Source organism: Corvus kubaryi, unplaced genomic scaffold (genome assembly GCF_017639235.1).
Source record: "Corvus kubaryi isolate FWS band 111438036 unplaced genomic scaffold, C.kubaryi_AGA036_p1.0 37396, whole genome shotgun sequence".
In the NCBI taxonomy this organism is placed as follows: Eukaryota; Metazoa; Chordata; class Aves; order Passeriformes; family Corvidae; genus Corvus; species Corvus kubaryi.
In genome coordinates, this window is record NW_024581135.1 from 5,831,236 (window position 1) to 5,858,517 (window position 27,282).

General features: G+C 40.6%; 1 protein-coding gene across 4 annotated transcripts in view; it reads right to left on the bottom strand.

The window, feature by feature from the left end:
- Positions 1 to 27,282, bottom strand: part of THSD7B (thrombospondin type 1 domain containing 7B) — a 301,488-nt gene extending 274,206 nt beyond the window's left edge. For all 4 annotated transcript variants that reach the window (XM_042041089.1, XM_042041087.1, XM_042041090.1 and 1 more), the window contains exon 1: positions 27,239 to 27,282. The gene's annotated coding sequence lies outside the window, so the exon portion shown is untranslated. The remainder of the gene's footprint in view (positions 1 to 27,238) is intronic.

Genomic DNA, 27,282 nt, shown 5'->3' on the forward strand with positions numbered 1-27,282 from the left:
CAGCTTCTGAATACTGAGCACACAGGGGAAGCTGGAGGAAACACAAAACACTCCAATGAGCACAAGGACACCAAGCCAAGGCACCAGGACAGAAATGTACACACAGCACTAAGGCTCTCCAGAGTTAACTCATGAACCCATCCCAGGGGATGTCCTACTGCAGGAGGGGGGGCTCCAAAAAAGAAATTGTTTTATGGTTGCCAGTGCTTAAGTATAAGCTTCCACTGTTTTTTTTTTTAACTTCCACGGACCTGCTGTCAAGTTTTCCCCTCTCACAGATGAACAGCAAAATCACTGCTATTATAAAGTTGTTTTAAAGTTGTAGCTCACTTTGGAACGCACATGCTACTTTGATTCTGACAACCACCGTAATCACAACTTTCTGCACTTAAAATGTATCCCTGGATTTAACGTTGTATCTAGAAAAATAAAGCAATAGCTTAGAATTAGGTTTAATCCATCAGCCCTTTAGTTCAAGGCTGGCTGAACAAAATAATGAACATGTGGTTATGGAAAAAACAATGCACTGAATGATTATGGATTGGAACCTGAAAAATGCAGTACTTTCAATAAAATGTTACTTCTTAAAATCTATCAGTTGCATTGATTATACAATCTTACAGCATTTTTTCCTACTTAAATATTAAAAATCATATTAAAAAGTTGAGGCATTAGTTATGGATGTTGATTGCTCTGTTCTAAAGTCAGCAACAGTTGCTCTGTTAAGTTTCCTCAGCCTCAGGAAACGTTTACCCATTTGACTTTCACCACGCCATTTGCACAGAAAATAACAACTGCCACAGAAACAAATCTAGAAAAATAAATTCTAAGAAATATTATGTTTGAGAATTTTATATTTTATGCGACAGCTGGAGCACAGCAGTGTTTTGAATGGAAGCAACAGTCAGTGCCTTTATGCAGATATTGTGCTCATGGATCCCAGCCTTTACTCAGATAAAAGGATTCCTGTGATTATGTTAAGCATGGACTATCATTAAGATAAACCAATAAAAGCCAATTAATGCCACAACATACCACACGTGGTTTCTATACAACATTTCTTTGATGGCTACACACAAAGGTAAACTGCTAGTTCTAGCAATTAGCAGTTTTCATGCTTTGTTAAGGTAATGGAACTCATCCAGAGAGAGAAAGGTAATTGATGAAGGAAGATCCCACCATGGCCATTAGCAATCCAGCCAACAAATTGCTGCTCTCCTAAGAAATCCACTGTAGCAGTGCACAATCCAGGGATGCTTTTTCAGGTAAAATTTAAGTATCACCCATCATATCTAAGGCCATCTCTACCATCCCACACCTCCTCCAGCTTCCAATAACCACATGAACTACTCAACCTTTGCTGTTATAGTTCATGGTATTACCCCAGCTAAAATAGCTTGCTAAAATCACACCTCTGTAACTCTGAGTGGACCATTTATCTAAATTTAATAATTTCAGTGCAGGTTCTGTCACCAAGATTTTGATGTTGTTTTAGACCAAAAGTTAAAAGCAGTGAAAATCCAACAGTCTCCAACTCACACTGGGATCTGTATTTAAATCATGAGAGATCAACTTAGAATCACAAAATGGTTTGGGTTCAAAGGGACCTTAAAGATCATGTCATTTCAAATCCCCTGCCATCAGGTGGGACACCTTCAAATAGACCAAGTTGCTCCAAGCCCCCTCCAGTTTGGCCTTGAACACTTCCAGGATATCCAGGGCTTCTCTAGGAAACCTGTGCCAGGGCCTCACCACCCTCACAGGGAAGAATTTATTCCCAATATCCCATCTAACCCTGCCCTCTGCCAGTATGAAGCCATTCCCTCTTGTCCTACCACAGCATGCTCTTGTCCAAAGTCCCTCTCCAGCTCTCTTGGAGCCCCTTCAGGCACTGGAAAGAGCTCCAAAGTCTTCCCAGAGCCTGAGGATCAGTCATTAACCTTCTTCCCAACAGTTGAGCACTGGCTCAGCACAGCTACCATATGAGATGTTAACAGTCATGGTATCTTTGCTAAAGGTTAATCACATCAATTACTTTTTTCTAAAGCAGAGATAAAGATCTATTGGACTGTTCATTGCTCCTCTCTCAAAACAGAGGGGAGATTGCTGAGAAAAATCTTCAGTTTTCATTCCTGGAGGAATGAAAAAGCAGAGAATTTTACATTATTAATGAAAATCCAGGCAATTAGATAAGTAATAGCCTCCTTCCATTGCACAATACAGTTAAAGTTGCTTATAAGGCTTCCCGACAGACCACATTTCAAGCCAAATTAAAGCAGCTTTCCCAGTTATAAGTCTTGTCTTATGCACTCGGGAGCTGCAGGGTTCATCTGTGACTGTCATTAAAACTGAACTGGAGTGGTTTATTTCATCCTGCAACTTTTTAATGTTCTGGCAGATTATGAAGGTTATCCTTCCCACTTATATTTTACATCAAAAACATGAGAGAGATGCACCTCACCGCAGCTCCTTATTCAAAATACTCAACTGAATCCCTAAATATTAATCCAAGTCCTAGATCTGAATGAAGCCAAGAAGGGTTGATATGAATGCAGGCATCCCTCATCCTAAGTAAATCTAAATCTCCACCCCCATCCTACCAGCTACAGACTCTCCAGTGAATTACCAGAAATTCCGCTGGGAACATGAAAAAATTATTGAAGAACTTCAATCAAGCCCAGAATATTTCATTAAGCTGTCTCAGTTGCAATTAGAGTTTTCAGATAAAAAAGTACTTTACATAAGGATGTTGGAAAAAGTTTTAGACATTTAAAAGATGGAATGTGTCCCTATGGGTGTACATATGCAATTCAGAAACTGGGAGGAAGGATTCATCTGTTGTAAAATCAGAGGAAGAACTGAAACTCACTCTGCAGTACAAACAATCTTCACAAAGTGAAAGATCTCTTAACATAGTATTATGAAAACAAATATGAATCTTGGGTAGCCTTTCCCACCCAGTGGACTTCAGTTTCCCATATGAGGAATGAGCACAAGTTCAGTTGGCTGTGTTAAACAATTCCTCTTCTATCTGGCACACAATAGTCTTCACTGAATATTCCTGGGTCTGTGCTATGCAGCCTTGTTCACTTGTGACAAAATTTAAGATAATTTAAAATATAAAAACAATTATCGCACACACACTGATAATATTCAGAGGAAATACACGATGCCTGGTGAAAAAAGAAAACCTAACAAAAAAGAGTGTGCAAATCCTGTACGTGAAGTGCACTCTAACTCACTGGTCTTTAACAAAAAGCATTTTATGTAGATCTGATGCTCTTCGCTCAAAAACGACCAACAAACAGAATAATGTAACTACTAAATGTCAGGATGTGACATACTGGCAGAATTTATAGCATGCTAGCACACTTGCACAGCACTATGTTCATTTTTAGTAAGTCTTGCTACTTTTTACAGTAACTCACACTTATTAAAAGATGTAGCTTTATGACATCCCAATTAAATCAGGAATTCTTTTTAGATTTCATTAACTCAACAACAATGTATATTATAATAATAATAAACAACAGCTCCACTTTTGAAAAAAAAACCAGCTAATATATTCAACATAAGGAACATAACAAAGGCAGAACTGCCTCCATCACTGAGCTCAGCCCCACAGCCACAAAAAGGTGTGGTGGAAGTTTAACCTACAGTTAAACATCTCTGTGTGTCTCCTCAAGCACTACCAGCAATTTCGAACACCCAGCAGCAAACCAAGCCTAGAGTAAAACACAGCAGTCAGGACAGCAGAGTGAAACAGAAATACATAACAAATTGTGGGCACCACCATCCTTTAGGTCAAACACCCAGATGATCCAGAAACATGCATGACCCCATGTGCTACAGAAGAAAGCCAAAAATCTCATCTTTGCTCAAGATGAGCATGCTTTCCATTCCTGAAGTCTCATAATCCAATTAACCCAAGCCCACACCTGCTGTGACCTAACTTTAACACACTGTAGACAACATAACCAAATTCCACAAAAATCTGTATACTCAAAGTTATATGCCAAAGAGTGAAACTCCCTTGAGTACAGCAGCAGACAGAGAGAGATTTCAGATATAAAATTTCTCAGACTGAGATGCCATTCCAGGACATCTCTCATTATTGTTTAAACCCTCAGTTTCCAGGCTAAAATAATTTTTGACAAATGTGTGTCCAGGTCAGCTGTTGTCACATCACTCATCCTGAGATGTGGAGTTGATCTTTCCTTCACCCTATCAGTTATTTATGGAGGGGTAGGAGACAGGATGGAAGAGGGACGATAAGCAAACAGGGCAGAACCATCACATCGCCTCTCACGATGTCTGAAATGACACATACACAACATATTCCCAACACACACATTCCTCAGAGCATCTTAGGAACAACTGCTACAGTTCAAAACAAAGTTTTTGTCCCTGCCCACAACAGGTGGGATTGGACCCAGGTGGTCTTTAAGCTCCCTTCCAACCCAAACTACTCTGTGACTCTGTGATTACTGGGACATAGAACTTAAGCTCGAGAAAACAACCCCACACCCCAGGGCGTTGGACCAATCGATAGCACAACACAGCCTCACACCACACATACATTTTGATTTTCCCGAGGCTTTGTGGACCTGTGACAATATCACAGGTGAACTCCAACATTTCCACATCTAAAGCTCTGCCTCAGCATCCTTTACAGTGCAGTTACCTGTTCTGAACTAAATCTATGGAGTGTTCAAAACAGACCTGAGTGTTTTGTCTGATACATCCCTTTTACTTTTACACTTTCTCCTCAACATGCAAGGACTTCTTCACACATTGTGAAAGAGCATCTTCACTTCTTCTGGTAACTATCTGCTTTAAAGTTGTCTGTAAAACTGACAAAGATTTATCACCCTGAACCATTTCAGTTTGCATGGGTTTAATACCAATTTTCATACAGACTTATCACACAGAAGGAGTTATTTCCTGCTTTCCTCCACGTGTTCTACAGACTTCCCAAACTTCCAGGACTCTTTCAGAAAACAGAAGTCAGAAACAGGTCATCAATGCACTTATACATAAAATGGCTCAGAAGAGCCTGGTGTAGCCACGTGATTATCAAGGGCCCTTTCCCCGGACCAGCAGTGGTGGGAAACACACTAAAAGTATTTTTATTTAAGTCTCTTCCTTCCTTCCAATTCGTTTAGCAACAGGTCACTCAACTGGCCAAAAACAAGTCTTTAAGTGCAAATACAGAGTTTTATCATTTCTTCACCACTCCACTGCAGTACAGCTGGCCAATTAAATATTTAGTACAAAAGTCCTCAATATTTAATTAGGGACAAATAGCATTCTTTTGCACTTTCCCTGAATTTGAAAACAACCTTTCCTATTCTACCTACACATGAACATTTAATATGACAAAGATGTATTTAAAGTTATTAGAAGTCTGTTGATAACAATATTACAATGAATTAACATCTTGTCAGACTGCTGCACATTACAGTCTTACTACTTTATCCAAAAATAGATTAAAATAATAATTTTGCTGGTTTCAATCAAGTAACAAGGAAAATACACTTGACTATTCAGGAAAATATGGAAGAATTTTGAAACAAAACGTTAAAGATGGCATTTATTCTCTCACAGCATGTTTATAGTGAAAGGTATCATTGAAAATACTTCAAATACTTACTAAATAACTAAATCTGGCATAGCACATTTATAGTGAAAGGTATTATTTAAAATACTTTAAATACTGATTTAATAACAAAACATCATACAAACTTTTTTTATATGTCATGGCTAGTATTATTTAGAGATTCCTACTTATTTTGATGACAGTGCCAGGTGCTGTAACATCAGGAGGCAATTCACCATTGAAAATGGTAGCTTCCACCACACAAAGCTTTAACAAGAGAGATTGGACCTGTTAGTGTCAGAATTCTTTGCTATTGGGCAAAAAACTTCCAATAATATTGATTATGCAACTAACACAATCAGACAGCAATCCATGATATTTCCACCCAGAATCAGAGGATAAAGGAGTCATTTCAGGGCTGCTTCACCTCCCTGACATGTATTTCCAAGGACGAGTACCTGAACCTTCACTATCTTTATAAAATCAAATTCAAAAGAGTTTCTGGAGGCAACCTTTTTTATTCTAAAATGACAATCCTACACACTGGAAAACACAAGTAATTAGTAAATTATCTAGTACTAGTTGCAAATCCGTTATCTATTTTTCCCACACATATTTTAATTTACATAGGTCTAAATGAAAACAGATTATACAGGCACTTTACAACTCTTAAGAAACCTTGGGGGTTTTAGTATAAAGGCAAAAAACCTCCCAAACCACTCAGTTTTTGCTGTTTCTCTGTGTTCATGTGATAGGTGCAGTTTTGGTACTTCACCCACCAGGTATCCAGGATGGTCTGCAATTGGAATGACAGCCAGGACACACCTTCAGCCTGAACTACCAGGAACTGCCAAGAATTTTGAAGACATCTTTTCAGCTCAAGAATCAATTATCTTCTCTGAATTCAACCTTCACAACATCAAAGACGACATTAATTTTAACATGAAATACACGTCAAATAACATTAGTGCATCCATCATCATCATCATCGTCATCGAGCAGTGTATTCTCCTCGCTCAATGTCAGCCTGTTTTGAGGGAAGGATCCCTGTCGGAGGTTACCAGGATGGAGCTGTGACAGAGTAATGAGGGAACTGATTAAGAAACACTTGAAGGTAGCACTAGGTCCTTGCCAGCAGCTCTTTGAGGTGGCTTCTCCTCACAACAAACCCTTGGGCAGTCAAAAAAACGCACGTTTGGCAGCAGCACTTTGTAGGCAGAAGAAACCAGGGCAGAAGCAGTTTGTCACCAAAGCCCCAGGAGAGGGATGCACCCTCAAATGCATCTCCTGCACCTGTTCAGCACTGCCTCCAGCACAGTGCTCACCTAAGACATTTCTGCTGGTACTGAGCCCCAACTCCCTTAAGCTCAGTTGCTCCTCTTGGCTCTGTAATTCATGTTTTTCTTTTCACCCTACTACTTACTACATTATTCCAAATAAGAACAATCTTGAAATAATGTCTGTAAAAACAAACAGCTTAAATATGAGGTGACGGGACATGGGACATGATTTCCCAGGCCAAAGCAGACAGCTATCTGGGTCATTTATTTTCAGGGGATTTTTTTTGGTTTGGGATTTGTTGGGGGGAATTGAGGGGTTTGTTTGTTTGTGTTTTTGTTTTCATTTGGTTTTCATTACATGTATGAAGTAGAAAGTGTACTCATGCCTTAATACATTTGAACAGAAATTGCCTTATAAGCCAACATATTGTTTATACTGTAAATTACTAACCTCTTCTTCCCCTTTCTCCCCTTAACAGTGAAATTACAGAAAGAAAAACTTCGATTTTATTAAGTGTAAACATTTACACAGGGATTTCTGCCACCTGCCTTACTGGAGTTGAAGACCAATCTTCCACACTGCTGAGTAGCTCTTGTTTTCGTCCATATAATCAAAAACCATTATTTAATCTCCCAAGTCCTATCATACAACCATTTACTTCTTCTGTTAAAGAAGGCAAGGCCGAACAAATATTCCCAACACTTGGTGGAGAGGTTTGCAATAATCCTGAGCTCCCCACGGGATCTATTCTAGGGGTAGCTCACTAAAACACTGCTCTCCCACACTGACAAATCTCTCACAGAAGATGCTCCAATTCTCAAGTTCCAAGTCATGCGGGGCTTTTAAATTCTGTTTACTACCTCAAAAGATTTCTCTGAACAATTTTACAACCTGCTTCAAGATCTGTGATGGCATTTAGCTCATTCTGGACTTTTACAGCAATTTTCCACTTGTTTTTAAACAGCCTGGCATTACCTATACCTACAGCACAGTGTGTGATGCTTGTTGCCATGTAATTGTATGTGCAATCGCTTCTGCAGAGCTGAAGTTTCTTTCCTGTAAATACCTTATACATTATTTAATAGTATATATTGATACCAAAGTACCTATATATAGTATCCTTATAAATATATTATTAACTCCCTGCTTTACAAGGGCTGGCTTCAGTTCATTCTCATCTCTACAACTGCTGCCACCCAAGCATTGCCATGGTCAAACTCTAAAGTAGCAAGAAGGAACCAGGAAGGAGAAGGTGAGGTGGAAACATGAGCAGACACATTCCAGAGTCAGGCAACCAACTCCTTTACAGATATCATTAAGCCTCTGTAGAAGAGTAAGTATTTAGACATCTATTTTTTTGCATCCAAAACAATAGTAAAGCAGGGCAAATGATGACAGATTAAACTAAACACAGTAACAATTCGTATCTATTAGACAGATTATGCAAATTCAGTTGTATTTAATGTTATCACACCTCATTTGTTTTAGTTACTTCAAATATTCATGTTTTAACAGAATAATTACTCAGAAATTCTGGCACAAATACAGGCATATATTTAAAGAAGCTAAAGATGCACAGAAAGAACCTTTTTGGACTAATGTGCAGCTCGCCACAGTCTCTGCTCGTGCTCCTGCAGGAGAGCCGAGGATGTGGCTGCGTGCGCCGTGTCAGCTTGGCACGGGAGCAGAGCTCCTCCAGGGAGCACCGATTTATCAATCCAGCCGCTTGTGACACCAGCAGCAATCCCAGCACACAACAGCAGCCATCACTCCTCTGCAAATACGGAATATTGAGACATAAAAGAGCTAAATAAGTTAGAGATGCTCTGTTGAACACTGAGGGCAGTCTGCCTTGCAGGATCCTCTTCGCTACCTACAGCATCCCTCACTGCTCTGGAATTGTTCCAAGTATATTCCACAGATCAGACAGAATTGTTCACTTTTTTTTTTTCCTAACCAGAAGTACTTCCTCATTGTTATTTCAAGAGAACAGAATTTTAGAGTCATCCTGAAAAACCAAAAAATACCATATACTGTCAGAAAATCTATTTTAGATTTCCTTACTTTCCCTCACTGTGATGTTGGCTGTATTTTTGGAACTACTACTGAAAAAAAAAAAAACCACCTTCCAAGGCTAGTCAAATGAAACACCCTTGTAATGTAAAAAACATTTCCCTCATAGCAACAATAACTTCAGACCAACCTAACTGGGGCAATTTCAAAGTAGAACACCGCAGCGGAAGACCCACAGACTGCAAGAGGGGAAATAGGAAGATGAAAGTCTTTTCCTACTTTCCTTAGATTTGCTATCAGTTGTCCTTGTAGTTTCAACTGCCTCAGGAAAAAGGATTTCATTTGTTATTACTTGTAAAGCATACTAAATTTTGAAACAATTACAGAAGTCTGAACATTATTGCATTTTAAAAAGTGGATGTTTTTCAAGGGACTTTTCTCTTTTTACTAATAAGCTGAAATGTTTAGCATCTTCGCACCAGCAGTGCTTTCCCATTTTCTGAGATTATGGAAAGGTTACAGAACATACACATGAAAAAACTTTGAAACCCAGAGAGGAACAAGTATATACACACAGCTCTTCCCTCCACAGGAATACCAACATGCGAGAGTCATTCCTTATACAGTATGAGGCACAGAAATTAAAACTGCTCATCAGAGAACTTGGTCCCTCCCACGTACTTTTTAATATTATCACATAGAGTTCAGTCCCATCATGATGCACTTGTTATCCACTACTCAGTACTACAAAGGATTTCAGGGTTTCCAATATTTGGGCTGTGGTGTAGACAGAGCATGGCATGGAATGAAGGCTTTCCATACCTTCAAAAGAAATTAAAAATTCCATTTAGCTTTATTTTCAATTATTCTGCAAAAGTGTTAAAGGCCTTTGCAAATATAGCCTTTTCTGTTTTTTAAAGCTCCATTAGCACAAATGTCTCCATCTGAGACACACACCAGCGTGAATGGTTTTCCATCTCTAAGTACTTGCAGGTAACTAGGGAAGCTACGTAACTCTGAACACTTCAGCTCCAGGGCCTTAAAGAACTCAAGGTAACACCAGAGGTGGGGGGAAAGAGACAAAGACTGAAGCACAGCAAGTATTTCTACATTAAATCATAAAATTATTTGCCTGTGCCCACACTGCAAACCAGTAAAAAACCAATCTAGGCTCCAGAACCCAGAAGCTCCCAGCGATGTGCTCAACCCTGTTAGGCCACATTAACTCAGTTTTAAACCAGAAATGACTGCCTCTGAGTGCTGCAAAACTAAATCAATCACTGATTGACTAGTGAGAAGGTCCTTGATTTATAGTGTGCCTGAACTGACCTGAAGTAAGTGGCAGCTCTGACTAAAAGAGAGGATCAGTGAAGCCAGAGATTAAGCTCTGTTTCAATAGAAACAGCCTACCAGGATACCTTTCACAAATGAGCAGATGTTTTAAAAACTTTTTTAAAGGCTGTGATCTTGTGAATTACTTAAGAAAAGGATGGTATGAAAATCTGGAATACCAAAATAATAATACAAGCTGGAAAAAGACTCTACTCTTGCTTTTTCATTTTTGCTTAAATTCTTTCAAGGCACATTGATAGTCTATTTCCAGCCAGTGCTTCTATACAGGGGGAAATTTATTTAGAGCTTAGGACAGGACCACTAGCTTTTGCATTCCCATTTATATCAACAAGAAACCTCATACTGACTTCAGTGGGTTTCCCAGCATTTTCCCATTTTGCATTTCTTCTTTTGGACGTATCCATGAAAAAAAGCAATGAGAGCAAAAAGGGGCACAGAGAATGCGAACAGAGCAGAGAAGCTGTCAGCCCACTGAAAGGTCTTATCTTGTGGTTATACTTCATACACATTTGTCTTACAGAAACTAAACTTTATTACCATAATTTTTCATTAGAATAAGGATACCCATGTGTTACAACTTCTCACAGGTTATATGGACTGGGTCAGTCATACCACACCAGGTACCTGTCATTGTGACATGGTCTTAACCAAGGACCAGTAGTTAGCAATGAGTATTTTAAGTATTTGTGTCTGGAATCACAGTTTCTACACAACAGGGTACAAGATTCAGTAGAGGAGACCCCTTAGACGGAGACAGTCAAGTCATCAAAGAGATGCAGGAGAAAGGTTTTATCCTTCATTGAGGCAAGGAATAATTAAGTTATCAACTAAATATAGAAAATTATACACATTTGAATCTACACAGAATTGTAGAATTGTCAAGGTTGGAAGAGACCTTTAAGATCAGCCAGTCCACCTGTCAGCCCAGCACTGCCACTGTAACCACTAAACCTCATCATCCAGCTGCACTAGAACATCTCCACAGATGGTGATTCCACTGCCTCCCTGGGCAGCCTCTTCCAATGCCTCACCACCCTAACAGCGAAAAATGTTGTTCTTATATCTAATCTGATTTCCCCTATCTCAGTTTAAGGCCATTTCCTCGAGCCCTCTCACCTGCATAAATAAAAAGAAAAAGCATCATCTGTTTTAGTTGACTGATCACACTAACCCCCGGATAAGAAAATAAACTCGATTATAGTTAAAAGGTTAAATTTGTCTGCATTTTTCATCATACTGGCCATAAACACCAGCATACTCACCAATATTCTCCAGTGAACACCATGGGAAGCATTAAGAACGCAAGAGGAACACTTGACACCCATCACATTTAAAGAGGCTCCAACACATCACACAGACAAACCTTTGCAGTTTAACCTTTGCAAATGAACAAGGAAGTGAAGATTTTTCTCATTTCTCCATCCAGGATTTTACTATTTCAGATCTTGTCAATAAATGACTGTTTGCATTTTGCCTTAACTCTTTTGAACTAAGCATGATATCTAGCTCATGTATTTCTCTGTCAGCATGGCAAATCTACTGAGTGAGGGCAGCCAAGACCTGGCAGTGGGTGCCCTTGCTCGTGACCCAAGTTTTCCAGAGTGTGCAAAGGCTAAACATATTCCCCTGCTGGTGCTGCCAAGGTTAGGGGATTCCTCCCAACTTAACGATCAGGATGAATAAAAAAACGTTGGTAATAAGAAATGCTCTCTCCATTATAGAAAACAAAATACTGGAAAGCATATTTGACTCTAGCATCCCTAGGGAATTTATTTATAGCATCTTGTCAAAATGAAACATCAACAGTGGCATCCTGAAAACATTTTTTTTTCCCCAATCTCTTTAGACATTTCTTGTACATCTCTCACACTGTTTTCCTATTGGAAGCCCCACTTCACTGAGTGACTCAAAGCCATCATCATCCCTTATTCAAGTATCTTCACAAACTGCTTGTTCTCACGGCATCTATCAAGTGTAATGTTAATGATTATGGAGACATTGAGTTTATCTTTTGTAGTTCATCATTCAAACTTTGCACTATTGGACTATAGCTAAATGTTATCTGAAGTCCATAGTTCTCTAATTTACTTTCTTTCCTCTCTCTCCTCTTTCCCTCTGCATGGTTGTCTCTTAGAAAAATGGAAACTCTTACAGATTAGGCTTCCCTACTTAAAACTGAAAACAGTATGTTATGCTCTGGGCACTGCTCAAAGGCATAGCAAATCTTCAAAAAAAAAAAAAAAAAAAAAGGAAGCAAGCTTTAAATTATTTTTAATTTGTATTTTTGGGCCTGGATCCTTCTGGAGGGAAAATATTTCACCTCTCCTACAGAGTGATTGCAGAAAGCTAGAGACCATTGATAGTGCAATTTTCCCTCACAGCAACACATCAGTGTATCTAAAGTCAAGGTTTCCCAACAACAGCTTTTTGTGAGAATTAAGATATTTTGGGATGTGAACTATGTCTGCTGGTTAGGACTCATCTTCCACAGGGATATACAATGGAAGTTATTAGACTCCATATATCTTAAGCTGCCTCATACAAGCTATTTTTTCTCAGTCACAACCTTCTAGCATTTTTAAGCATGTGTTCCCCCACACCAAACTCTATGGAAAAATGCAACATAGCCCATTCATGTATGTCAGGAGATCACAATCTACGCTTTTCCCAAATACTCAAGGACACTACACGCCACTCATTGTAACACAGACTTTCTGCTCTTCATTCCTCTTTCCCAAACTGCCCTTACCCCAGACTCTCAGTTGCAGTAATTCCCAAAGCTTCCCAAACCCTGCAGGCCCACACAGACTCCATGCTGGAGTTCAAACTCAGCTCCCAGCCTTTCAAGCACTAGACACCAATCTGCTCTGTTGTTCAGCAATCTGTGCTTCCCTCAAGGCTGAATGCAGAAAAAAGCTACATCCATAATCCTTCCTTGCCGAAGCAGATGCCTCGGCACCTCAAAGCACAGAGGATTACATCAAGTGCACGACTCTCCACTGAAAAGCAAATGTACATACAACTCAAAATATTCTGGTACAGGTTTTAGGGAGATCAAGAGCAACTGTGAAGACGGGAAAGAACCAAAAATCCCTGATATCTTCTTTTCCATTTTTGTAACTGGATTTTTTTTTTGTGAACCTACTTTCTTAGTACTGCTCTACAACTAATGAGAATCTATCAAAATCTTTCATAAAACCATGCAAAGCATAAAAAAACATTGTATAAAAATAGCAAACATGCCTTACAAATAAAACCAGTACCAACTTCCTCCATTACAGCATAGTCATTCAAAACTCAACTACAGTAACCTTCATGTCATGCAAGAAAATTCCACCTGGAGAAGCCTGAATGCTCCCTTCTATTTCTGATGGCCCATGGACTACTGTGAGATATACACAGAATTATTTAGGTTGGAAAAGTCCTTTAATTAAACTCAAGATCAAGAATTTACAAAGTAATTGGAATATGGAAGCCAGAAATGAGCATTTGTCATCTCAGTAGGATAAACAGGTACATTTTATAAACATTTGTAAACTAATGACTGGAGATTCTGTAGTCTCTCTCTACTTCCTCAGAAAGTTTCACATCTTTGAAAAACGTAAGTCAGGTTTCACTCATTACTCCAACTTACCAGTTAGACAGGAAACTGAAGTCTATTTTTTAAAGTTCCTTTTCTTGATCTCAGAAGGACTTATAAATGTAGCTTTACTAGAAGAATTTTGGGTTTAATCTCACATCAGATAAAACCTTTCCCTATTTCTCTCTGTACAATTTTGAGGAACAAAGACAAAAAGAGCATGGTCAAATCAAAAATAATGCTGTCACAGCAAAAATAAAAAAATTCATAATGAACTGTAAAGACCTATTGTGGCTCTTGGTGCTTAAACCCAGAAGGATTTTTTCATTTATTAACACCCTGTCCTTGTTCAACAGCATACTAATGAAGTTAATCTAAAGGCTAAATTTCAATTATGAATCACAGAACCGCATCTCTGCTCCCTGATTGCTCAGATAATCTGAATTAAGCCTTCTCCTCTACAAAGCACAATGGCTGACTGCAGATAAAAGTTCCTAAACATCAAAAATATTCAGTCCAGAAGGTAAAAATCTGACAAACACCTGTTTTCACATCCATTCGATAACTCTCTGGCAAAGTAATGATTTCTAGTAACTTGACAGACTGCTCACTCACTTAAAATATGCTGCACAGGTTTGAACAATAAAAGGAACTGCAAATATTTAAATCTCTCAGGCTTGCAGCCAATACAAGGTCTTCAGGCAGAGTAAAAAAGGGTTTCCATTTGCTAAAATAATTTAGGAGAAAATGTTTTCCTCTTGAGTACCTACAATGTATTTGTCCTGGAACAAAACCCGGGAGAGCCACTGTGGAAAACCAAGATCAGTGAGAGGCTGTGCAGCACTTGACTATTATATGCACGACTACAGACCAAAATGTGGTGTTTCATGACGAGTCAACGCAGCTCAAATAAGGAGCTGAAGCTGCAGAACTGGAAAAAAACAAAATAGGAGTAATAACAACGACCTGGATCATTTGCTTCCAATTGCTTCTGCAAACAGAAGAGTGATGATGCTCACAAGAACACCAAACCGTGCTGCTCCCCCATCTGAAAGACTGATAGGGAGGAAACACTGCATTTGCTTTTTAACAAGACAATAAAAGAAGCTGAAGAGCCAGCCTTTAGTTTTTAGCTGAGAGGATGAAGCAGTGAAGGACTGCTCGTTTTTGGTGGGAGCCAAAGGAACAAGAGGGAACCAGAACAGGGAAAGCCATGAGTTCTAACTCAGAGCAAACCCAGGTCAAAGAAACCAGAGCCTTCCAAACGATCTCTTGGAAGTGTTCTCACCATAAAGTGCATGTGATTTCCAGACAACACAGCAACATTCACCTACAATATCATCATCAACATCTACAGTCAATTCCTCCATTTCTCATGGGGAGGGAAACCTAGAAAGAGACAATGCACCATAACCAAACACTATCTGACCATCTTTAGGAGTAAAAACTTCTGAGATTTTCTTCCAAACCTAGGACATGATGAACTCCTGCTTCACACACACCCGTCACCTCCTTCCCACACTCCAAAAGTCGAGCTCCCAGACAGGGAGAAGACTGTCCAGACTCGGTGCCATTTCACAGCACTAAAAACACAGGTCAGGTGTAGTCAACTGCTTCTTTACTGAGTAGTAAACACTTTTTTTCATCTTTCAAGTTAGATGAAGTCAAACACACACACACACACCTTCACAGCAGCCACTGCACTGTTGAAGGTTTCTACTGTCCTAAACACAAATATTAATCCCTGCAATTCTTCAATTCTAGTTTTCTTCAGGATAAGAGCACAAATAGCATATATTCTACCTCCAGCCTCAGTCTACTCGTACCCCATTGACTACTAAAACACTGATACATACCTGGAAAATCATTTGGCAATTACATCCTTCCCAAGCCTAAAATCTTCCTGCTGTCAGATACCAAATGGGCACTTTGCTTTGGTGTTTGACCAGATCCTGTGCAAGTTTTCCTCCAAGCCTTAGCCCTTAAATGAGCTGTTTCTCAGCAACACACTCAGAGTTGTCAGCCTGAGCAATAGGCACAGATGTATATGCTTAGCAATATGCTTGGTGGACGTTGTCATTCATGGTTTTCACCGAAATACATCTTAATTGAGCAGCAGCATTACACCACAAATGAGCCAGAAAAGAAGGCCAACAATAACAGCAGACCACTAGAAATAATCTGTTGCCTTCTGGGTAAACTGCTCAATGCTAAAACTTATTATCTGTAAAAGCACCTTTTGAATCACTTTTGTTTTGCCCTGTGGAATACCTTAATGTTTCCACTGGTAATAAAATTTCTGGCTTGCAATACTGCCCTGGTCTATAAGACCACAAGAGAAAGGAAGGGAAACAATGAAAGCAGGGAAACGCAGAAGCGCTGTTATTATTAAACCTTTAAGTTACAGAGTTAATTCCAGCTAAACACTTTTATCTGCTGCACTGCTTATATGAAGTGGATGGTTTTTTCTAGAAGGAAATCTAATTTTAGCACCCGGGCGTCAAACAACTCCGTGGTCATCCATATCTGCACTGACTCCACTTCTGCTACAAGTAATCTGTTAAGCAGCACATCCCCAGCTGGGGACTGTAATTAGGGTGCAAACTGCCATACAATCCCCTTGCCAGATTGATGAAGGAGACCTCTTACAAGGTGATCCAGAAGGCAGTGTTGAGATCATTAATCATTTATCCATCGAGGAGAATACAAAAAGCTCTGCCACCAAGAGCATTACACTGCAGAAGTATCTTGACAAAACTAACACCTAAAAAACTAGTGAACTTTTAATTAAAAGGTCAGACATTAATTACTGTATTATTTTTTGAAGTTTTAGGTAGGTTCACTTTAAAAAAAACCTTTATTCAGATGTCACACAGAATTTGACACTCCTCCTTTGCTTTTAAAAGCTTGATAATGATCAGCTTAGAGGGTTTTTAGCTCTGCAAGCAGCATCCCCAGATAGTAAACAAATGTAATAGTTATCTACAGGGCAAGCTTAAATACACTGCCAGGCTGCCAATATTTCAACCTGCAACTATTTATTTTCAGGGATCTGAATCCACAGAAAATACAAGTATTTTCAATAATGCATAATTGCAGACATTGTTAGTACAAAAATTCAGTCTACAGGGAGAACACCAGCTCTTGAAGACCTGCCTAACGGAGGCTTCACTGTCCATCCTAAGCACGTAAGTCTTGGCTCTGCCAAATGTCAGCTAAACTTTTTTAAACACCCTTACTATAATGAAATACTTATGCATTTAAAGTTTAAGTGTTTCCCTTCTTCACTGTTATTTGATCCAACAGGCAAGCCCACACCATCCTCAGAGAACTCATGAATCTACAGAGATGAAAATGCAAGAATCAAGAACACTTAGGTACTCTAAGAGTGTATTGAAAGAGCTTGAAGTATTGGATACAACTTTTTAACCATCTTTTGTATGCAACCTTATGTTTTACTTACCACACTCCATTCCAGATCATCAGCATCAGAAGTTTCTTAGCTACGACCATCAGCTTCACATGCATTTCATTTGAGCCCAGGCTCAGGAGAGCCGATCTGGCAGGGAAAGGGGAGGAGGTGAACTTCTTTCCCTCCCCTCCCTTGAATTACCTGGAATTTAATAGAATTGCCTAGGAGACTTCTGCTGTTTCAGAAGCAATCAAAATCTATCCTATACAACCATCTACCAGACTAACAGAAAATACATTTTCCTGTAGAATGTGCAATAGGGAGGAAACTTAATCCAAGCACATCATTACATAGTCCAACAGGATTTGCTTACAAAATCTAAAATCTATCCCAGTGAAGGCAACTTCCTAGAAGTCAAACAAAAAATAGTCAGCAGGCAAGTACCTTTTCTTACTTTAACTGAAAAAGCCAAATCTAAATCCTTTTACAGATCATCAAGAAGCATATATGAAATCAAGAGAAGAAGAAAAAATCTGCTACCCATGGCTATGAAGTTAAACAAACTTAAATATTTAAAAAGCATTCTTGTTTGCAAATTGTGATAATTCCCCTCAACTCTCCTCATTCCCTAGAGACAAGAGGGTTTTTCCTAAAGGATGCAGCGAGGGATGCAAAGAATTGGGAAGGCATCTCAGGAGTAAGGAAAACCCAACAACGTTTTTAGTATCCAGTGCTTTTACAACACGGACTCTTTTGCAAATCTAACTGTAGATACAACAAAGGTTTTTATTTGTTTCTTCGACACTGGGAAGAAACCAAAACCCTTCCTTGCATGAATAAGCATGTAAGTAATCTTCTGAATATGAGTGAGAGAAGGAAAGCAGAAAAAGCTTCATTATCATCTTACAGGCAGCTGTGGAAACCTAAGTTCCTTTAAAATTATTGCCATGATGAAAAAGCATAATCCATTTCAACAGCAAGTTCTATCACATACCACTGATTCCCTCAATATTTACATTTTTCTGATGTAGCCTGAACTAATGATAAGAGGTCAGCAACAGTAGGAGTATGCATAAGATAATTCATTTATTCTAAGGTACCCCATCTTTTTTAATCAGTCAGCAACATTAAAACATCACCTAAGAGAATGGAGCACAACTTGCAAAGACAACGGTTCAAACCTGAAGATTACAAAAGGAAAATCAAGGGTGGCATCATTTGCTGAAAGGCTGTGATAACAATCTTAGCAAAGACTTAAAAATTTTAAAAAATAAGGAAAGAAGTTCTCTGCGCTGGATGGGCCAAGGCAATCCTGTGTGCACTGCAGCATCTAATCCTGCTGGTAATATTTCTTGCAATTTGATCCTGCTCAATGGAATAAAAAGTATTAAACACAACACACAACTGAAGCAACACTGCAATACTTCAGACTCCGAGGTTACACCAAAGTTAATTGTATGTTCATCTTATTTTGGAGTAACAAGGGAAAAAACCTGCCCCACCTCCCCTTTTTCAGTCTTGCTGTATCATCCTTTACTGACATTAATATTGCTCTCCTCCTTAGGCAAGCCCTGAAAGACTCTGATCCTTTATATCCTTTAAAGGGAGCAATTAATGCTGCTATTCAGAGTTTCTGACCTTTAACTCTCAGTCCCAGTAGTGTTATTCGGATTTTTCTTTTCAAGTTTAGCAGAAAATAGTAACTATTTGTATCTTCCTAAAGGCAGACAGGCCTTAATCCTAACCTCAAATTGGAGTCCATTTTGGAAAAGTAATTTCCAAGTTTTTCTCTTCCAAATGTGCCCCTCTGCAGGATCACATGCTTCCCGAACTACTGTAGTTTAGGTTCTGCCTTCCAGCGGTATTTTGGCAAAACACTTCAAAAATGTTTTCATAGCTGTATAAAGTCCTGCATCCCATACTGCATTCCCCCTCACCATCCTCTGCAGGAGGATGACTATTGCTATGATTATTTTCAGTGAAGCTACAGTGCCAAGTTCCATTTTCTTTATTCTTGCTAACACCACTCCCCACTCAAATCTTCCTGCCTCACATTTTTCCCCACACCTCCTTACTCAGCTGCCCTGTTGCTTCTCTCAGGAATATCCATATAGAGCATCCCAGAATCAAAATAATATCTCTACTATTTACTGTCTTCATCTAATTCGTATTTTTAAACTGTCAAACACAGAGGCTGATTTGATGCCCTGAAAAACCAAGAGAGCATGTTATGCTCAGAACTGCCCCACAAAACATCTCGCATTTTCTTTTCAAAGAGTAATTAACATATGTGGTCTTTTACAAGGTCCCAAACACCTCACACACATATCCCAAAAAGAAAAAAAAAAAAAAAATATCCTATCCATCCCAACCCCTTCTCAAATAAAAAAAAAAAATGAAATCTAATAATTCTAGACCATCAATACCTTTCTGCTTTAAACCTTTCCTGACAAGAAAGTTGTTACAGCTCCTCTGGAAGACTGACAAGCTGATATTTCTCTAGACCCAGAGAAAGTGTATTCCACAGTCAAGACTCTTCCAAATAGCCAGGGAAAAAAAGTTATACCTATTTAAACGGAGAGGAAAACAGGCTCAGCTAGAGCTGCACGGGGAAGGGGCAATCAACTTGACAGCAAATGCAATTAGTGTTATAATTCCTGCCAAAATTAGACATGATATAAGCAGATATAACAAATGAATTTGACATGATATATTACCATGTTCCTAAACATATAAAAGCTTTTTGAAGGATGGGAATAGGGTTTTACAGATTTTAAGGGAAAAAACAAATCCTGACAAGCCTCCATCATGTCTGTCTCCATCTTCTTATTCGTTAAAGTTTCTCCTCTCCTTTCTGGCTCCTATTTCCATCACAGAGTGGCATAAAACATCCTTTTTTTTGTTGCAGCTAAATAAAATCGAAGTTGCATCATGTCTCCTTTTCATGTCTTTTCTTCTCTCCCTGCCAATCAGAGGCTTCAAGCCATTTGATTTCTGAACACATTTACAGTCCAAATCCATTCCTGAACACCAGCTCACTTGCTTACCTCTCCTGTTTCCACTGGCACTCCCCAAAACTCCTTCCCATCATACCACAGCTCCATTCCAATTTGCCATCTTCTCCTGGTTGTCACTCACACATCATCCTTCCCTGGCCCTAATACCAAATTTCAGTAGAATCATAGAAACACGGAATGGTCTGAGTTGAAATGGACCTTAAAGATGATCTCATTCCAACCCCCTGACGTGGGCAGAGAGCCCTTCCACTTGACCAGATTGCTCAGAGCCCCATCCAGCCTGGGCGTAAAATCTAATTTACACCGGATACCGAAGAAGAATCACTCCCAGCTCTGCCCCAAAGAAGCAACAGGAAGACAGAAATCCTTAGTGCTCTCAGAGCTGGATATGATTTGGCTTCCCTGTTAATGAAAAAAAAATTTTTAAAAAGGAAAAAAAAAAAAGCACCACACACCCCACACCTCCCTTCCCAAAAGCAAAAAGAACTGAACTAGAACCGAATGCTTATTTTCTTTTTGCCTCTGCTAGAAAACAACACTAAAGCTTTCATTTAGTCAGCCAAGTTTTATTACAGAAAGATTATGGCTTCGTTTCAGGGAAATTTAACCTTTTGCTTATTTTGTTTCAATTCCCATTTTAAATCAGAGTTTTACTTAAAAATACATTGCAATGTCTAGACAAATTTTCCAAGTTCCCAAATCATCGGACTTCTGAGACAGTGACCTTTCACAAGCAATGTGCTCTCCAGGGACCAAACTTGTGTCCTCCCCAACTGGAAGCTCTGGGCTGTTCCGTTTTCTGCACAGCTGAACTTGCCACCAAAGTACTTGAAATGTAAAAAAAAAAATTAGGCCAGGCAGAGGTATTTATGACTTTTTTATGATGGAAAGTTTAAAAATTACTTTACCCCAAGAAATAAGTCTTTAACTGGACTTGTCTTTGCTATTGCAGCAAACACCGAGCATATTGCTGTTCATCTCCTGACAAATTACTCTCCAGGAGAATACAAATCATCAGTGCTGAGCTTCAGAAAGGCTGCGGAAGAGAGCTCTGTTTCAACCCACGAGAGACAAAAAGGCAGCCACAAAACAGACTCCATCCCAGTGGAGAGCCTCCCTCGCTCATAAACACGAGTTTTAATCCCATTCATTAACGGCGGGATTGCGCTCACCATTGTGCTGCATCCTCAGGTTGCTCTTCCATCCATTACAGTTGGTGCTGTGGGTGTATTCTCTTGTTTTATTAACAGTAATTTAATTAAATAGATATTCCTACACAGGACAGGTGTAATTTTTCTGTTTCAAAACATTTCACAAAGTGGAACATAGACAAATTTTTAAATAGCAAAACAAGACACACGCAGATTTAAAAAAAAAAAGAAACACCCGAAGAAATCCTATTGTGTGTTTCTGTTAGGACAGTTTTGTAAAATAAAGTTTGCCGTGACTGCCAAGCCTCCCACCACCTAAGTTTTCTTTCCTGAATGAATACCACACACTAAAAATTGATGCTCCATAAACTGCACACCGTTGCTGGAGAAAACAGCAATCACAGAGACTGCTGCTCCCTCCTTTACCAAAGGTGTATATTGTGTTTACTACAGATAACTGAAATCAATTACAGAATCATAAATATTTGCAGCCTACAGTTCTCAGAAGTGTCTCAGAAGGCATATGTTAATGCCCAGGAGTCATTTCCCCCACACTGCAGTGCCCTCAGGCTCTCTGCTCTGTTCTCTGCTATCTGCCAACATCAATTTTGCAATGAAAACCCAGCAAATCAGTTAAAATAGGTGCTTCAGCAAGAAGAAAACATCTATCTAAAGACTCAATACCACTGTCCCATTGTACTTGTACAAAAAATTATATATTTTTAAATATATACAAATTTATATAGCCCACTATGTGCTACAGCAACTTATGCTCTCCACAAATCCCTATTGAACACGCAGCAGACAGAATTCCACACTGCTGTCACCATGTGCTGAAACAATGCCAATGTGAATTACAAGTTATTGTGGGAGATGGATCAGAAACAGCCACAATTATACCTAATGAGTGAAGAGATTGTTTCATTTATCTTTCTTTTGGAAGGCTACGCCAGTCTGACAGAGCCAAATGGCACATAGTGTCTTTCTGTCCATTCCTGGCAACCTCAAGACACATAAGGAATCCCCCCTCACTCCTAACAAGGCTGGGATCAGAAGTTTGCCACATTAAGTTATCCTATCTCCAACCTTTCAAAAATTCCCACTATTCACTACCAGAATATCTCTTTCTTGCACATTTTCTGTTTAAGCAACTGAGTCAGGAGGGTGACTATTTCTCCACTTTCTAGTAGTTTTTAAGTAGCTTTAAAAGTTCATTTCCCTTGTAAAATCCTTTTCCCTCTCTCCTGGGTCATACTACCCCTTCAGGTCACAATGAGATACCTCATTGCACTGCAACTGTGTTTGCACATTCTGCCTTTACCAACAGGGAGTCTACACAACCAAGGGACATGGGAGCCACCACAGGGATCGGACAGCAGCTTATCTTGCGTGTGATTCCTTCTCCACCTGCCTGGGACATGCACAGACACCACACATCACACACACATTCTGGCCCTACATCACTAATACAGCTTTTGTTTGCTTTCTTGGTGGGCCTTGAACCTCTTTCCTTACCCATTCCCTACACTCTCTCAAAACAGCTGCCTCTTCTGTGAGTGCGGGTGATGTAGAAAAAGAAAACCAACCCTTTCACAGCAGTTACCTTATTTTCAGACACAAAAATGAGTATCAGCTAGATGAGACTGAAAAGAAAAACCAAGATGCTTTTCCAAAAAATAATTTAAAAAAAAAAACCTAGCAGAAGATTTTGTTTCAATCAGAACAAAGGCTTAACAAATAAAAATCACAATAGAAAGGAAGCGCAACTAAAAGCATTCCCAACAAAAATGATGCAGCATGTCCTTAATACTCAAGTGTTTTAACTAAATACAACAGAAATACAAAAGAATGCCTAAAGATGACTCAATAAGGAAGCATTCAAAGCAGAAAGAGCATTACCAGCATGTTTTTGATAAGCTTGCTAGTCCAAAGCACAGTATTTTTTTGCTCTCATGTTCCAAACCAGACTGCAGACAGTGGGCGTTTGCGCTTAGACACAGAAGTAAGGTAGGACAGATCACCAGTGACTCAGAAGCTGGACCTCTGCAGCCTCAGAGAGCAAGCAGAGAAACCTGCCTTCCTTGCAGAGTTTCTGGTTCTAAATGACCCACACAACTCTCATCCTCTGGCACAAACTCCTGGCCTTTTTTTTTTTTTTCCCCCTCAAATAAACAGCACTTATTTTGCCTGTGGTGCTTTATCTGTTTCCCCTACCACAGCATCCACTTCATCACCACCCTGGAAGCAGCTTTGGATGAGGTGGGATGTCCAGCTTCCAGAAGGAGCACGGCATGGTTCAGCTCCATCTTGGTCTCACCCGGCAATCACACTCCCATTTCATACCACACCTTCACACTGACTTTACTTTACATTATCCTGGGGCACATAACAGAAAAGCTGGAATGAGATCTCAGTTAAAAAAAAAAAAAAAAAAAAAAATCAACATTTTCAAAGTTCAGGTAAAGAACTGAAGTGATGTGTGGGCAAAAACTCAACAGTGTGGAAGGATTCAGAGACACAGAAACACACCACAACTGCACAGAGTCTGGCCATGAAGTATGATGACATCATATCATAGAACTCAGTTATAATGAGGCACGACAGCCCATCCACAGCTTCTCAGCTTCTCTGGTTTAGAGAAAAACCACACCCACCCCTAGACAGCCCCAGCAGGACTCCCAATCCTCAGCCACATCAGTAACATCGGAGCCTGTGAACTGCTGCCAGAACCAGACAAATTTTCATTTTCTATTGTTTTAACAAACCACAGAGCAGCTCTGCCTTGTGAAAACAGTGCTTTTGTCTCACCATGTAGGAACAAGGCCCCCCAGAATTCAACAAAGTTCCTGAAAACTGACAACCCAGACTTGTACTTTTTGAACACACTTTGAGGCAGTCCATCGGAGCAATTTCCCTCACCTACAAAAATGCCTCGAGAAGTTTCCAAAACCGGTTCTGTGTCAGGTGGCTCAAGCAGACAGGTCTCTCTGCTTTCCCCCATCCAGCCCATCCACAGCATTGAGCCCAGCACAGCACAACCCGTTAAAGCACAGCATACACTTCTAATGGAGAATAAAGAACTTACCTCCCTGAACAACAGCCTGGGGGCATTTCCATCACCTCTTTAATCTGGATCAGCATCCCTGTTGCTCAGCTTTCATAACCCACTTCAGTTAAGGTATGGGGGTGCCAGCAGCAGTGCAGGGCAGGGAAGCACAGCACACACAGGTACTTGTGGTGTCAGTCTAGCACTGTCAACTCAGTAATTTATTTTTTGGTATTTTCTTATCCCACTCTTTGCTTACAGCCTGCAAAGCCAGACAAGCTTAGTTGCCTTGGACACCTGGATGAAACCACAGCACATCTTCCACCACAACCCCCCTGCTCACCTACCAACAGGGAATCAAGAGCTTCCAAAGTACAACTACCACCTGGGTTTTCCACTGCCCAAAACCACTCTTACATTGCTACCTTTGTGCTATTATTCAGCACTGAGCTTGGCACAGGGTACCTGCAGAATCTGGCATGTTTCTCCTGCTCCAGCTCAAGCTCCTCACGTGCTCTCCTCTGCTCCCAGCCACTGGGGTAGTTGCTGCTGTGCCCAAACACAAAAGGAGAAAGCATCTAAACAGGCACAAGAGCTCAGCTCATCCGAAGGCATGTAAGACACCAAATACTGGTTAGGTAAAAAAAAATTATAGTAAGGAGACCCGTGGGAATCCCATTTCTCACTCACAAACCCCAGAACTTCCGTGCCACTCAAGGCAGCAGCCCAAGTGCCTCCACCAGTGCAGCACGTCAGCAAACACGCAGCGTGCGATCTTATCGGTGAGGCTTTCTAGTGAACAGGCGTCCCTAGAAAGCAGTCACTACAAATACAGTTTTCCTGAATATCATTACTGATCCAGAAGTAATGAAATAGCAGATAATACGGCCCCAGGGTACAAATCAACCACCTACCCTAATGCATACAGATGGAGCTTAACAGCTCTTTTGGTCTTCCATTACCAGAGTGAAATAGGATCTTTGAAACACTACTGAGGCAAAGCAGAAGAGGAAGTTTACCAATGAGTGATGTCTACTTCTGATTCTTCAGAAAATGCTTTCCAGTGCTGTAATCTGAAAAAAATCCCGTTTTCATGTACAAAGATGAGTAGACACAGCTTCCCCTCACAGAACCAAGATAAAAAAAGCAGAGTGTACAATCTCCTGCTCTCCCCTCTTGTTGCAGAAAAGACTGCTGAGAACAGCATCTCGATAATTTTTGCAATAATTAACAATGAAAATTTTATCCAATCACACCAAAGCAAGCAGCAAAACCGTCACAACTTACAGCAGGGTCATGCTCTCCTTGCTGATGATCGCAGCAGTTAAAGCAGCAACTTCCACAATGCTCTAAAACCATATCGGCACTATGGAAGGCACAGGCAGGCACAGAATCCCCCTGCTTCCATCCTTAGGGAAATTCAGCACATAACACCTCGAGCCCGCCCCACAAAGACACAGTGTTGTGCATTCTGAGCTGGTCTCAGCCCCGCGAACCAGCCAAGAACCAGCAAAGCCCACGCACGGCTCCAAACACACCTCACACACCCTGACACAGCCATACCTGCCTTCCTTGGGAAGTATCCCTGGACTCCAGCACCTCACTTTAATGCCATCTCTTTCACCTCTGACATGGCATTAGCTAAATTCCACTGGAATCTTTTCAGAAACTAAAGAGTTCACTACTTTTTTCAATCAGTTTCCTTAAAGTTTGAAGATTTTACAATGCAAGTTGAGCAGCCATGCAAGGCACCTGTGTGACACGAGGCACAAACAACAGCAGCTCTCTGTCACCACATCCTCTCACAGGTACTTTCAGTGGCACCCAGTTCTAACAGGTACATTATCCCACTCGCCTGTGCACACACAGACATCCCCCATACAACTTCTTCCAAAAATTACATTCCCAGGCAATCAATTCTTTGAGCTGATGTTCTGTTTTCATTAGAGGAATTAACCAATACATTTCAATTATACAAAAGAGCTGGAGGCAGTGGTCAGCAAATACTTTTTATGACCCTCATCTATTCTTTTAAAAGCCTACAAAAACGCTCAGGCAGGCACAAGAGTGGGAGGGAGAGGAGGAGGAAAGGAACAGCACTACAGAGTCCTCATCATATCTTCTCATAAATAAAGTCCAAACTCTGTACGGTTTGACCTTGAATGAATAATAATACACAAAATAAATACAAGGATGAGTACAAATTAAGAATGAACGTTCAAAGTAATGAGTGGTTAATGGAGAAGCATATAAGCGTGCCTTGTTTAAAAACACTGATTGAAGAATCGACGGAGGGAAAAAGACAACCCAAACACATTGCGATGCTGTGACTGGGGGGTGGGCGGGTAGGTAAAAAAAGTAGGGGATTAGAAGCGAACCTGCGCGTCGAAGAGCCCCGACCCAGCCGCGATCGCCCTGCCCGCGGCGGCTGCGCTACTTTCAGCGCTGCTCGGCGGAGCGGAGTTGGCGGCGGCGACCGCTCCGAGCCCGCCGGCGGCCGCGGCTGGCGCTGCCCGTCCCCATCCCAACTTCACCTGTCTCACGGGGCTGACGGCGCTCCGCGCCCTGCCCCGCTCCTCCCGCGGGGGCTGGAGCCGGGGCGCTCGGAGGAGCCGGACCGGCGCAGGGAGATGTGGACAGGCTCCCGCCCAGTAGCGAGACGGGAGATCCCGGCCGGAGCGGTCCCAGAACCGCGGCAACTTCTCCCGCGCGGCGCGACCCGGCGGGTCCGTCCATCCATCCATGCACCCACACCCCCGCCCGCGGAGCCGAGCCCCCGGACCCACCCTCTCCCCCGCCAGCGGGGCGGCCGCACCTCCTCGCATCCCGG